Source organism: Marmota monax, unplaced genomic scaffold, assembly GCF_021218885.2.
Source record: "Marmota monax isolate L192 unplaced genomic scaffold, Marmota_monax_Labrador192_F-V1.1 WCK01_AAM20220418_F8-fsc00020, whole genome shotgun sequence".
Lineage (NCBI taxonomy): Eukaryota > Metazoa > Chordata > Mammalia > Rodentia > Sciuridae > Marmota > Marmota monax.
Genome location: NW_026692912.1, coordinates 1,226,469 through 1,238,783, shown reverse-complemented (window position 1 = coordinate 1,238,783; position 12,315 = coordinate 1,226,469).

The window sequence follows — 12,315 nt, the reverse complement described above, 5'->3', positions numbered from 1 at the left end:
CTGAATTCGGTTGTTTGGTTTTGAGCACTTCCTAACCTTCACGCACGGCAGCTGGCTCAGGGTTCACCCTATAAAGGAGGCTCCAAATGTAGAGTTTCCGTGGTCCCCTCCCATTGGGGTTAACTCAAATTAACCTCCATCCACGCAAGTTGGGTAATAGAAACTCACTCAAGCTTTCAGTCTGCTTTTGAGCCCCATCAAATAGGCTTGATCAATTGACTGGGTGATATTGATTGATTGCCTCATGGTTGAACTCAATCCCAGGTTAAGAGATATCATGTGACCCAAAGCCCCCATACTCTTCAAATGGCTGTTCTCTCTGGCATGGCCAGCCTCCACCATAAGACTGCAAGGTGTGGACAGCCTCCACCATGAACAAAGACACTCCTATCAGATTTAACACAGCCCCAGAAGCTAAGGGCACAAGGCCAAGTTCTTTTCCACGAAGTGGTGTTTTCTCATGAGTAGATCCAGGTTATACATTTCCCACTGTAATACACATAGGAGAAACTGTGTCTTTCTCAAAGCCTCGTATCTAAAGGCACAGACTGTCTACCCTCCCTGGTGACACCAAATATAAACACCCAGTCAAGGTATTGTTCAATCTCTCCTCTGCCAGAGACTACATTTCTCCTTTGCTTCTAGTAAATCATTTATTTAAAAAGTTGTAAAAGAGTAGTAAAAATTTAAAATCAAGCAAGTGTCCTGTCTATAATCAGAATCTCCTTATATTGAACATCTATTGGTGTCCCCTGCCTAAACCAGTCTTTACTGTGACAGTTACAAAATGATGTTCATCCCAACACTTCCTTCAGCCTTGCCAGTCAAGGCCTGCCATTGACCATAAAGAAGAGACTGCAGTGTTAATAAAAATCTTCCAGTGATTCTGGCACAGGTCTCTACTACCTCCTCTAAGAAACACTGATAGGACCATCTTTTATGGAAACATACCAATGAGCCTAAGTTTCAAACTAGTTTTTCTCAGTGGGGATGGGAAGACCTACCAGCCTGACCCTCACATCTAAAGAACCAAAACATAAAGCCCCATCACCCTCCTGGGGGCAATGTGTCCTTGTGACTGGTAAGGTACCTGGGATATGAGCAGCCCCTGTGAGGGCTGAATTTGAAAACCTCAAAAGGGGGGTGGGGGAAAAAGAAGGAGTTCAACTGAGCTTTTAAGGTGAAAAAGACAGGACCATCCCACTCTGGCATAGGACAAATTCAGCCTGACAACCAGATAGATTTTGAAGGGTAAGATGCTCAAGAAAGTGTACCCAAAAGAAATGGACACATTTACAAAAGTTACTAAATTGCATTCATTCATACATTCATTCCATACATGTATCAAGTTCCTCCTGCTCTCAGCCAGGCGTCATGCAGGACCAGTGACACTGAGATGACAGAAACAGACAAGGCCCCTCCCTCAGAAGACTTACAGTCTGGATGTCCATAACAACCCACATGCAGCCTCTGAGTGACAGCTGAAGAGAACATGTCTCTGCAGGAACTCTTGTCCCAGAGGGTGAGCAGCAACCGCCAAGTCTGGTCCAAAGTCATTTCAGTTCATATCCTCCTTTGCCAATGAGAATGCCTTCCTCACAGACTGGGAGCCATTCCTTCATTTAATAAACAGGGCTGGATGTCTGGTGTGTGTGCAGGAACTGGGACATAAACACAAAAACTACAGTGCCTGGCCTTTAGGAGTTCATTGCAGGAGAGACAGACATATAATTGACTGAGAAACTCTCTGTTCTATTTCCAGGTCCTGTTTAGCATATGAGAAATGTTTGGACAAACACAAAAAAATAAAAATAAAAATACCAAAAGCTATGTGCTAAGTGTAGAACAGTCACGAATAGCTGTTTATTCATTCAGAATTATTTATTGAGCACCTACTATGTGCCAGTCATTATGTTAGACCCAAGGGATACAGCCGTGAACAAAGCAAAGACTTTATGGTAGTTTTGCCTTGATGGAGTTGCTGTTCTAACAGAGGAAAACAGATAATAACCAAATGAGTAAATCAATATTTAATTTAGTATCAAGTAATATTGAAGAAATTAATGAAAAAACAGATCAGAATAAAAAAAATCAGAAAATGGCAGGGGGACAAACCATTGAACCAGTAGGATACGTTTGGCTTGCATTGAAGAAACAAGTAATGTCAACACCTCAGGAGCTTAGCACAGTATATATTTTGCTCTCACAAGGTCTCCATGGGTATGAACTAGGAGGCTGGGATGGTTGATTCCCGCTCAGCCTCCTGGACTGAGTTTACTACTCATTTCCTCCCATGTTCCCTGGTTCTACTAACCAAGTGAGCCCTGCTGAGCTCCACCCCCAGCCCCACATTATGCATATATTTAAATATTATTATAAAGAATCCTACCACAGTTGGGAGGGGTTTGGCAGAAAGTTTAAGAAGAAATGTATAATGACATACATTTAAATTTCAACTAGAAGTAAAAAGAAAGAATTCATCTTTTTTAAGTACTGACCATGCTATGGACAGTCAGACCTTTAACTCATTTGTTTTATTCATTTCTCACAACCCTCTCTGAAGAGCAAACGGGACACTACTGTCTTCATTTTTCAGACACTGTGGTTCAAAAAATTTTAGTAACTTGCCCAAAAGTCTAGTAACTTGTCACGTACCTCCTAAGGGTCTCTTTTTTCTCCCCCTCACTATGATAACACATTTTTTTTTCCATCTCAGCAAAAGTGTTCCTGCATGTCACCCCTCTTCTCAATACTGAAGTTAATTGTTAAACTCTCAAACAAGCAAATCCAAAGTGAACTTTTGAGACCCAATAGTACTTCATTTCAGAAATAAGGTGCTTCTTTTCTTTTGGGGGGTACCAGGAATTGAACCCAGGGGTGCTTAACCACTGAGGCACATCCACAGCCCTTTTTAATAATTTTTTTAAAGATAGAGTCTCACTGAGTTGCTTAGGGCCTCGATAAATTGCTGAGGCTGGCTTTGAACTCACAATCTTCCTGCCTCAGCCTCCCAAGCCACTGGGATTACAGACAAGTGCCACTGTGCCCTGCCTAAGGATGCTTCTTACTAAGAGGTTCCAAGAAAGCCACAGCACTTGATGGCTGAGTAAACTCTAGAGCCTTTGTTTGCTCATCTGCAGAATGGAGATAATAATTCCCCACAAAATTGCTATGAAGATTAAATGAGATTATTTACGGGAAAACAGCTGTCAGAGTGCTTGTTTTCTACTCTGAATCTTCAAACCAGCCGTTCTGAAATAGTTTGGAAATCCCTTAATGTCAGAAACCATTGAAGTGATAATCTAATTTCCAATAGTCATGGTTTCTTTTGTAGATATAAGGAAATATTTCTTTGAGCAAATTCTTTGGGGGAATTAAAAAAAAAGCAAGGGAGTTCATCTTTCTTTTTCTAGGTAAAGAATAAACAGGAAGACCGTAGAGACTGAATTAACTTCATAACCCAAAATCCTAAATTTCTTATATTGACCTACAGGGGAATGTGCTTGGCTTTCCCCGTTTGCACGTGAGTGGGGAAAACTAACAAAACCACACACTGGGTTTGTTAAAATGATATATATGCCGAGTTTGTTAGTTTTAAAACCAACTATTATTAGGGATAAGGCGGGAATCCTAATTCAGATATCAAAAATATCTCCCAGAGGTACAAAATCAGTGCTTCCCAAAGTCACCTGATAAGAATTATGTGAGGATGATCCATTCACCATGAGGGGGGACAAGAAATTTGTGTTTTCACTAGGGCTGCAGGTTATTCTTCAAAGCAACCAAAACTGAAAAATCCTGCTCAAACCCAACTTGCAATTTTCAAGATGTTTCACCTCCCAGTGAGTCTACTAATTTTGGCCTCAAGAATTTTTGGCCAATGCAGCTATCAAGTCATTAGACAATTTTCCTAAAGTGACTGACAATTTACTTTTTAAAAAAGAAAGTACCGATGTAATTATTTTTTTAAAAAAATAGAATATTGCAAATTGCAAGTTGCCTGTCTCTGTGAGGAAAGTATTCTGATTATATAGAAGGGTGAACCTCAATTGGAGGAGTGAAGAGGGCATGACCTTGAGGGTCCGCTGTGCCAGGTGACATAAATCAGACCTTCCCTGATGTCCAAGAGGGTGTTCTGCATTTACCAAAATGATGGAGCACAGGGAATCGCCTAATGACTTGATAGTTGCATTGGCCAACTTTACTGCCATAAAGCCAGAGAGAGGCAGCCGCAAGAACAGGAGGCTACAGAGGTGAAGAGATTTTGAGCAAAAGGACCAAGTTAAACCAATGAACATTGACGTAATGGCCTAGGATTAGCAGAGCCCCTTTCACAAACACCTCCCTTAAGCTTCAGAACAACTCTGCAAGGTAAATCACGCCCAATTGACAGATGAGGAAACCGAGGCCCAAACGCAGAATCAAATTGTCATGGACACTTGGTTTTTCAGATCTTTTCAACATGGAGCTGCATCTGCTAAAGGGAAGGAGTTTCTAGGATGGAATGAACTGGAATGGAACGGAAAGGGCAGTTGTCGTGAATCTGATGGAACGAAACAGAAGTCGAGGATAAAGCTTCTTGAGGAGAAATCAAGAGAGGACATTAGAGAATCCAGAAAGGAAAAATGGTCCACGGAGCAAATCTAAATCTCATGAATTCAGAAAGCGGCGTGAGAATGAGAGCACATGGGGTCAGACCCCACCCCGAAAGGCCCTCGGTGAAGAGGAACACTCCCCTTATTCCTCCTCCAGGTGCCAGCCCCAGGAGCAGCAAGGGACAACAGCAGCCTGCAGGGTCACCAAAGGGTCATCACCTCCAATGTGGTGGTGCCTTTAGGTCTGAAGACCAGAAATCAAAGCAGACACCTGGGGCTCTGGGGTGGGAGGTGGGTCTGGGGTCTCGAGACCCCCTGAACGCATTCCTGACCTAGGCCTCTTCAGCCACCACCCCACGGTCTCCTGGCCTCCTGGCTGGCCTTCCTGCCTCCACCCCCTCAGAAGGTCCACTTCAAATGGCAACCAGAGGGTCCAACCTGAAAAAAAAAAACTCAGTAACTCACAATATACCTGAGATGAGGGCAAGTATCACAGTCATTCCAGTGCTAAGGTTAGGGCCTGTGTTTGAATCCCAGAGATCTGACCTCTTAGCTGTGGGTCCTTAAGAAAGTTACTTGTCCTCTCCAGAGCTTCCTCTGTAAAAAATGAAGAATAATGCCCACAGCACCTGCCTCACAGCCTCTAGCAAAGGGAGGTGCAGACCAGAGGGGTAAAAAGTGACCCCCCAAGGTCTGTCTTCTAGACTTAATACTCAGGAGAAATCTCTGCATCCATATAACAAGTTCTTCTCTGGGCATAAGAGAGGTTCAATAAGTTTGTGTTTATATACATCCCACTAGAAAAAGAAAAAATGTATGCATGGATTCAGGGATTATCACAGGTGGGATCAAGCTACTGGTAGCATTTAAACAACCTTGTGAAAGCCCTACAGCTTTGTCAAAAAATGTCATCTCCTTTAATCCTCGACACAATCATAGCAAGTAGGAGATTTCAGGTCCATTTTACAGGTGTGGAGACTGAGATTCACAGAGGTAGTAAAATTCTCCAGATAGCAAGTAGGAAAGAGGCAACTTGAACCCAAGTATATCTGGCTTCAAACCTGTGCTTTCAACATTATACTATTTTATCTGAAATCAGATCATCCGCCCTGATTTCACAGCCAAGGGTTCCTGACTCCTTGCCTACCTCAACCTAGAGTGTTTTCATTTACACCCACTCATTTCCAGACACTGCCTATAACTGGAGAGCTGCAGAGATGAACTGGACATAGGTCAGCACCGCAGAATTGCCAGTCTCCAGGGACCTGTTCACCACACTAACACCCCTACGTTAGTGGTGCATTTCTCACCATGGGTCGCAAACCCATGCAAGCCAGGACGGTCTCGTGCCAGGATCCTTCCGTCATGTAGTTCCACCATCCCAGAGACCTTCACTTATCATTGCTCAGACAGACAAGAAAAAGGCAGCCAGAAAGATGTGCAGAAATTGTAGCAGCCAGGCCTGCAGATGGAAAACAATCATTTCCAACCCCAGGATTCTCAGGAAGAGCAAATAAAACCATCCAGCCACGCTCTGCCGGAGAAGTGATCAGAAAACAAAATAGGAGTCCCCTTCCCTAAGAGTTAGTAGAGAGCAACGTGACTTCTGCCTGCGCTGGCCAACCCTTGCATTCCAGAGCAGTGACAGGCTCTCTGCCCACAAGGGACAGAGAGGGCAGAGCGAGCTACCCTCTGTATCCAGCCAAAGCCCGCCTTGCCCAAAGGATGTGCCACTCATCCGACAGTCCCCAGAGTCACAGCTGCTGCTAGAGGGCGATTCTGTACACTTCCTTGTCGTCGTGTGCCCTGACTTCCTGCTACAAGGGCAGCTGCTACAGAGTAGGAGTGATAATCTTCAAGACAGGAGTGACAGGGAGAAGGTCCTCATGCAAAGACTCAGCCAGGACCAATAGTGACAACCATAACGCCCAGCGTTTGACAAGTAAGCCTGCGGTCCTCCCCCTTGCGGATTATGGAACTGGCTCTGTTCCCATGTCACCCTCCACTCCTCCCTCTGTCCTTTTCTGCTGGATTCCCTCCACCTGAGCAGGACAGCATCCTAGAGAGAGACTCCCCAACTCCACCGCTGCTGTGGCTCCTCTGGACACCGGCTAGCTAGCTGTCACGCTTCCCCTGGACATTCTGACCAGGACAAGCAGCCTGGGTTTTCTAACAGGGGTACCAGGTTATTCTGATCTTCTGGGAAGGTTATAAAACACTGAGACGCTGTACAAGGACGTCGAAAATAATTTGCCCAAGTTTCTCAGCTTGCAGATATGATTTTTTTCTGAGATTTTTAACATCTTGTCTTAGACATTTGATCATTTACTTCACAGTCACTTTATTCCAGCCCTAGGCTCACCATGGGGCTAAGTGGAAACTGGACTCAGAGAAGGTTAGTGACTTTCCCCGGAGGAAATGGTAACACTGAGATCACACCCAGGCTTTCTGACCCCAAAGCTCTGCCCTTGCCCCTTCATTATCCTCCATTTCTTCACTCCAGGAGTCTTCATGGGACAGAGGGGACCTATCTGCCAGGTATGTGGCCGGGTGGGAAGGCAGGCCCCGCTGACTAAAGAGGAACCCCGCCCAAGTGGGGCAGGTGGGGGAGGGGAGGCCAAGGTGCCACAGGGTGTTTGACAGGGGGCTGCACAAGAAATGACAGGGAGGCCTCTAGTTGGGGCCACAGGAGACTGTAGCACTGGGGACCACCCGGGAGACTAGACCTGCACTCCAACAAAACACATGGCTTGGAAATTATTAAAGGTCAAAGAAGATGAGGGATCCAGTCTAGAGTAGTGACCCCTGTCCCCATGGCCAGGTTCATGGCCTCCGCCCTGATCCTCTGCAGCAGCAGGGTGTGAGGGTCTGACTCCAGCGCAGCTCTGGAAGCGCTCTACACCCCACAGAGCAATTAGCACTGAGCCCCCCTGTTAATGCTCGTCAGGACACAGTAGGAGCCCCAGGAAGGTGGGCAAGAGCAGGTACAGCTCTGAGCTGTACCACTGGACGAGCCACCCGAGTGGCACAGTTAGGCCCTTAACACCCATGCCACCTGCTGGCTCTGTGAGGCCACCCGCCCAGCCGCCTGCTCTGGCCAGAGTCCTGGCTCCACCTGCTTTCTGGCCTTTCTGGCATTTATATTCTTTTCTCCACCACCTCCCCACACACACACACACACACACACACACAGACACACACAGAGACACACACACACACAGAGAGACACACACGCACGTGCACACGCTGTGCCTCTTTTCTCTTTCACTTCTTTCTCTTTACCTTTCTCTTTCTCTTTTTCTTTCTGTTTCTTTTTCTTTCTTTTTCTCTTCTCCCTCCTTCCTTTCTCTTTTTCTTTTTCTCTTTCGTTCTTTCTCTTTTTCTTTCCCCTTGTTTCTTTTTCTTTCTCTTTCCTTTTCTCTCTCCTTTCTCTTTTTCTTTCTTTTTCTCCTGGCCTTTCTCTTTCCTTTCTCTTTTCTTTTCTTTCTCTTTCCTTTTCTCCTTTTCTTTCTCTTTTTCTTTCTCTTTTTTTACCTTTCTTTCTCTTTCCCTTTCTGTTTATTTTTCTTTCTTTTTACCCCTCTTCCTCTCTCTCTCTCTCTCTCTCTCTCTCTCTCTCTCTCTCGCTTCCTCTCTACCTTCCCCCCCACCTTCACATATACATATCACACCTCAAAGAACCCAGTTCTCTTCCAGTGAGGTTCTCCTTCTTGGGGGGGCGCGGCACTCTTTGGAACACTCATAACAAATTCTCGGAAGCTCACTTAACTCTCTTGGACACACACTCCAGCTCTTTTCCCTCACATATGTGCAAGCACATGCACGCACATCCTCCATCAGCACAGGCTGAAGTCAGGTACAGGAGCAGTAATTGTCACTCGCTGATGTCCTACTTCCTGGTGGCACTTAGGTGGCCTGTCACTGTGACCAGCTCTGGTCAGTGAGGCTGTTTCTCTTCGTTGCATTGTTATGGCCCTCAGTGAGCAGCAGGTGTTGCCTGAATCCACCCAACAACCTTCCCATTTCACTCCTGCTCCTGCTGCTTTCCCTCCAGATTCTATCACTCACCTCCCACCAGCGGGGGAAGCAGGGCCCGTGGCAGTGTCGGTGCAGCAGTGTGGGCTTCACTGAGAAGTGAGGGCATCTCATTGCCTGAATCTGTACAAGTCAAACTCAAGCTTCTCCAAGGCTGGACGGTTCCTATCTAGCATCTCTTCTCAAAAAACACCCAGTGTGTCTCTGTTAAATGGTGATTTTCAGAATTCTGGCTCATGCTCAAAGCTGAAAGGTGGCCACAAAAAGGACCCGGATCCCGTAGTTCATCGCCCCTTTCAATCTAGACAAACTCAAGAGACTTGGAGTAAAGGGTTTCTTTGAAGGAAGTTGTCCCACAGCCTAGGACACCTGCGTGACATCCTGCTTCCCTCTTCACATCGGGGGATGAGGTGTGTTCTTAGTCCATCTCAGCCCCAGGGGCTGCCTGGGACAGCAGAGTGGAGAGTGACGGCCACCTGAGAGCAAGCTCCATCTCCTCAGTGGGTGAGGCAAGGGTGCGGGTTCCCCTATGAGTGGGTGGACTTCTCTACCTGTGGCTAAGCTGGAGTCATCTTGAAAGGACCCCCTCAGGAGGCCTGCCTGCAGCAGGAAGTCTGGAGGCATTCCCTCTGAGCAGGAGCCCAGGGCAGTGTTGCTGGTGGCCAGCCAAGGAACGCATCATCCGTGCCGGGCTGTGCAGTGTCAGAGATTCCAGGGCTTGAAGGACTCAGAGAATCTCCTTGAACATCTGGACATCTGCCACACAGACAGCCTCAGGCCCAGTTACGCCAGCAGCTGTCAAATGAGATTTCCCCCTTTCTCCTCCTCCCCACCCATCCCGAGGCAGGAGGCGGATGGGGAGGAGGGAGCAGGAGCCGGGAGGCCCAGAGAAAGCACAAGGCTGCGTCTCCCTTGCCCAAGGCAGGAAACAGAGCCGGCTGCCCTAAGCTGGGGATTAGAGGACAAACTTAGCATTGGGTGAGAAGGTGAAGTTTTAATTTAAATCAAATTGAACTTTTTAATACTCAAAAAATGAGTCTGTTATGATACTTAAAATTACCAGAAAAGCTACTATTTCTGCTTGAGATATTATCTAGGAATAGACTAGGGGTTTCCAACAGAGACCATTTGAAGAGCCATAGTGAGGGGGAAATAAACTTCTTTTTGGATTTCTCTCTACCAGGTTCAGTTCATTTAATACATAAGCAGGGTATATCCCTAGCTCAGATGAGCTTAGATGTCAGGCATGCTACGAGGAGGGAGGGGGTTGTTCAATGTGGATTCTGAGCTGGGAGGAAAAGCCAGAAGTGGGGCCAGGGAGGAGAGGGCTGGCTCAGGACAAGTAAGTGGTACCAGCCCAGCTCCCAAAGTCTGCTTCTCCACATACCTGTGTCACGAGCCAGCCATGGGCTGTGTGTGTGAGCTGTGAGCACTGAGCACACGAGGAGACTGGACTTGCTGCTCTGACTGGGCCATGCGATGTATGTGTCCTTTTCACTCACTCTGCCTTTGATCCCACACAGCACCTGAGATGGGTGTGACCTTCCAAGATGTCAGTCAATCTGCTGACCAGAAGACATCACCAAGCAACCCCCGGAAGCCCAATCCCTTGCCTTATTTGGGCTGAACTTTCTCAAATGTCTTCCCCTCAATAAATAGGATGGTCTCAGGTGTGCTCTCTCTCTCTTTCCAATGGACCCTTAAGGTCAAGAGCCATCCCTGATTCCTGTAAGCAATCTGCATGTTGCGTGCTTCTTTTGCGATTTTCTTAGTCCTTGGTGTAGCCAGCTCTGGTGAACCCAGCTCAGGTGGCCAGCCCGGGTAGCTGGCGACATACCTGGGCTGGGCAGTCTTCTCAAAAGGATGATGCAGCGGCGAAGGTCCAAGGCTCAGAGGTGAAAGAACTCAGCATCAGGAGAAGGCTCACCCAGCTCTGGAACGCACCAGGCAATGGGCAGGGGGCCTGGCAAGGGCCAAAAGGAGTTAAGTAAGTTCAAGCAAATTTGAAGTGGGTACCAAAGCATTAGAAGGACAACCGGTGAAGTAAAAGTGGAAACCAGTCCTGGAGTCTAGAAGGAGGCAGAGGACTGATTAAGTGGACCGACTCGGTTCCATGAGTCCACTTCCCAGGAAACATTTCCCTGCAGCCCCCCTCTTCAGTTTGGTTAGCCCCTGGGTTAAAATCCCTTCTAGGTTTTCATAGTATTCTGTGCTTCCTTCTAATTTAGCCTAAACCTCACTGTAGTGTAATTGTTCTTGTTTTAGTTAGTTTTTCAGCTGCTGGGACTTAAAGACCCAAACAGAACAATTGTAGAGGAGAAAAGGTTTATTTGGGGACTCGCGGTTTCAGAGGCCTTAGCCCATAGGGGTGCGAGGTAAGGCTGAACATCATGGCAGAAGAGTGTGGCAGAGGGAAGCAGCTCACATGGTGATCAGAAAGCAGAGAGAGAGAGAGACTCCACTCGCTGGATACAAATATATACCCCAAAGCCTCGCCCCAGTGTCCCACCTCCTCTAGCCACACATTACCAGCCTTCAGTTACCACTCAATTGATCCCTATCAAGGGATTAATTGGCTGATTGGGTTAAGGCTCTCACAACTGAATCATTTCTTCTCTGAACCTTCTTGCATTGTCTCACACGTGAGTTTTTAGGGGACATCTCTCACATCCAAACCATAACAGTCCTCTTAATTCTCTATCCCCTTCACTGAGCCTAGAGGGAGAGCCCATCTGAACACAGGGATTCAGTAAATGTTTCATGAGTGGATGGACAGATGGATGAATGGATGGAGAGCTACACAGTCCTAATGCCTGGGACTAGCGCCTGGTCACTGCATAGGCCCAAAGTTTGGTTAGTAACATCCTTTAGCCCACCTGCTAAAGGATGGGTCAGGAGGAGGCCCAGGGGTGGTGACTGCCTGGTGGAACCTGAACACGGGGTAGAGGTTGAATTCCTCCTAAGGAACATGTAGTCAAGGGAAAAACCTCCAATTGCTTTCTTCATCATCATCAGCTCAAGACTTGAGGAAAAAGAGATCCTGTAGGAGGAAGACATCAGGGAGCCCAGTGGAAAGTTGCTGAGGACAGCAGAGGTTAGAGAAGCAAGATGCCAGCTGATACTGTGGCCTTTCTAGAGTGTTTCACAACTGACCTTGGAGTGTGTGCAGCATAGAGCTCACCCCTATGCAAGTACATCTGTATACAATAACTCAAGGGTAACCATTCATTAATGGTTTCTAGCACTGTGGCACCCTGACTCCCAGGTAGAGGATTCACAATCAAGGGGCCTACGGATGTGAGGGCGATCTGGCTGCAAAAATCAAGGGGCCTACCATCCAGCTCCTACTGAATCCGTTCCCACTGAATTACAGCTACAGGAGAATAATGTCATTTGGGAACATGTGCTAAGAATACCTTCTCCATAAAATTCTTTAAATTAAAAGGCAGTGTTTAAATCAAGAGTGAGGATCTCAACATCAATGAGATACCATTGATTTCAACCACCAGAGGAACAAAATCCAAACCTGTATTTCTGTGCACATCCATGTTAGTGCAGACAGTAAAGCAGGACAGACAAGGGGAGAGTGGTCAGACACCATGCCCAACATAGTTTCAGATCGCTGAGCGCCATGCCAAGATTCTGCCAAACCGTATGGCATCCAAGAGATGGGAATTAGATAGAG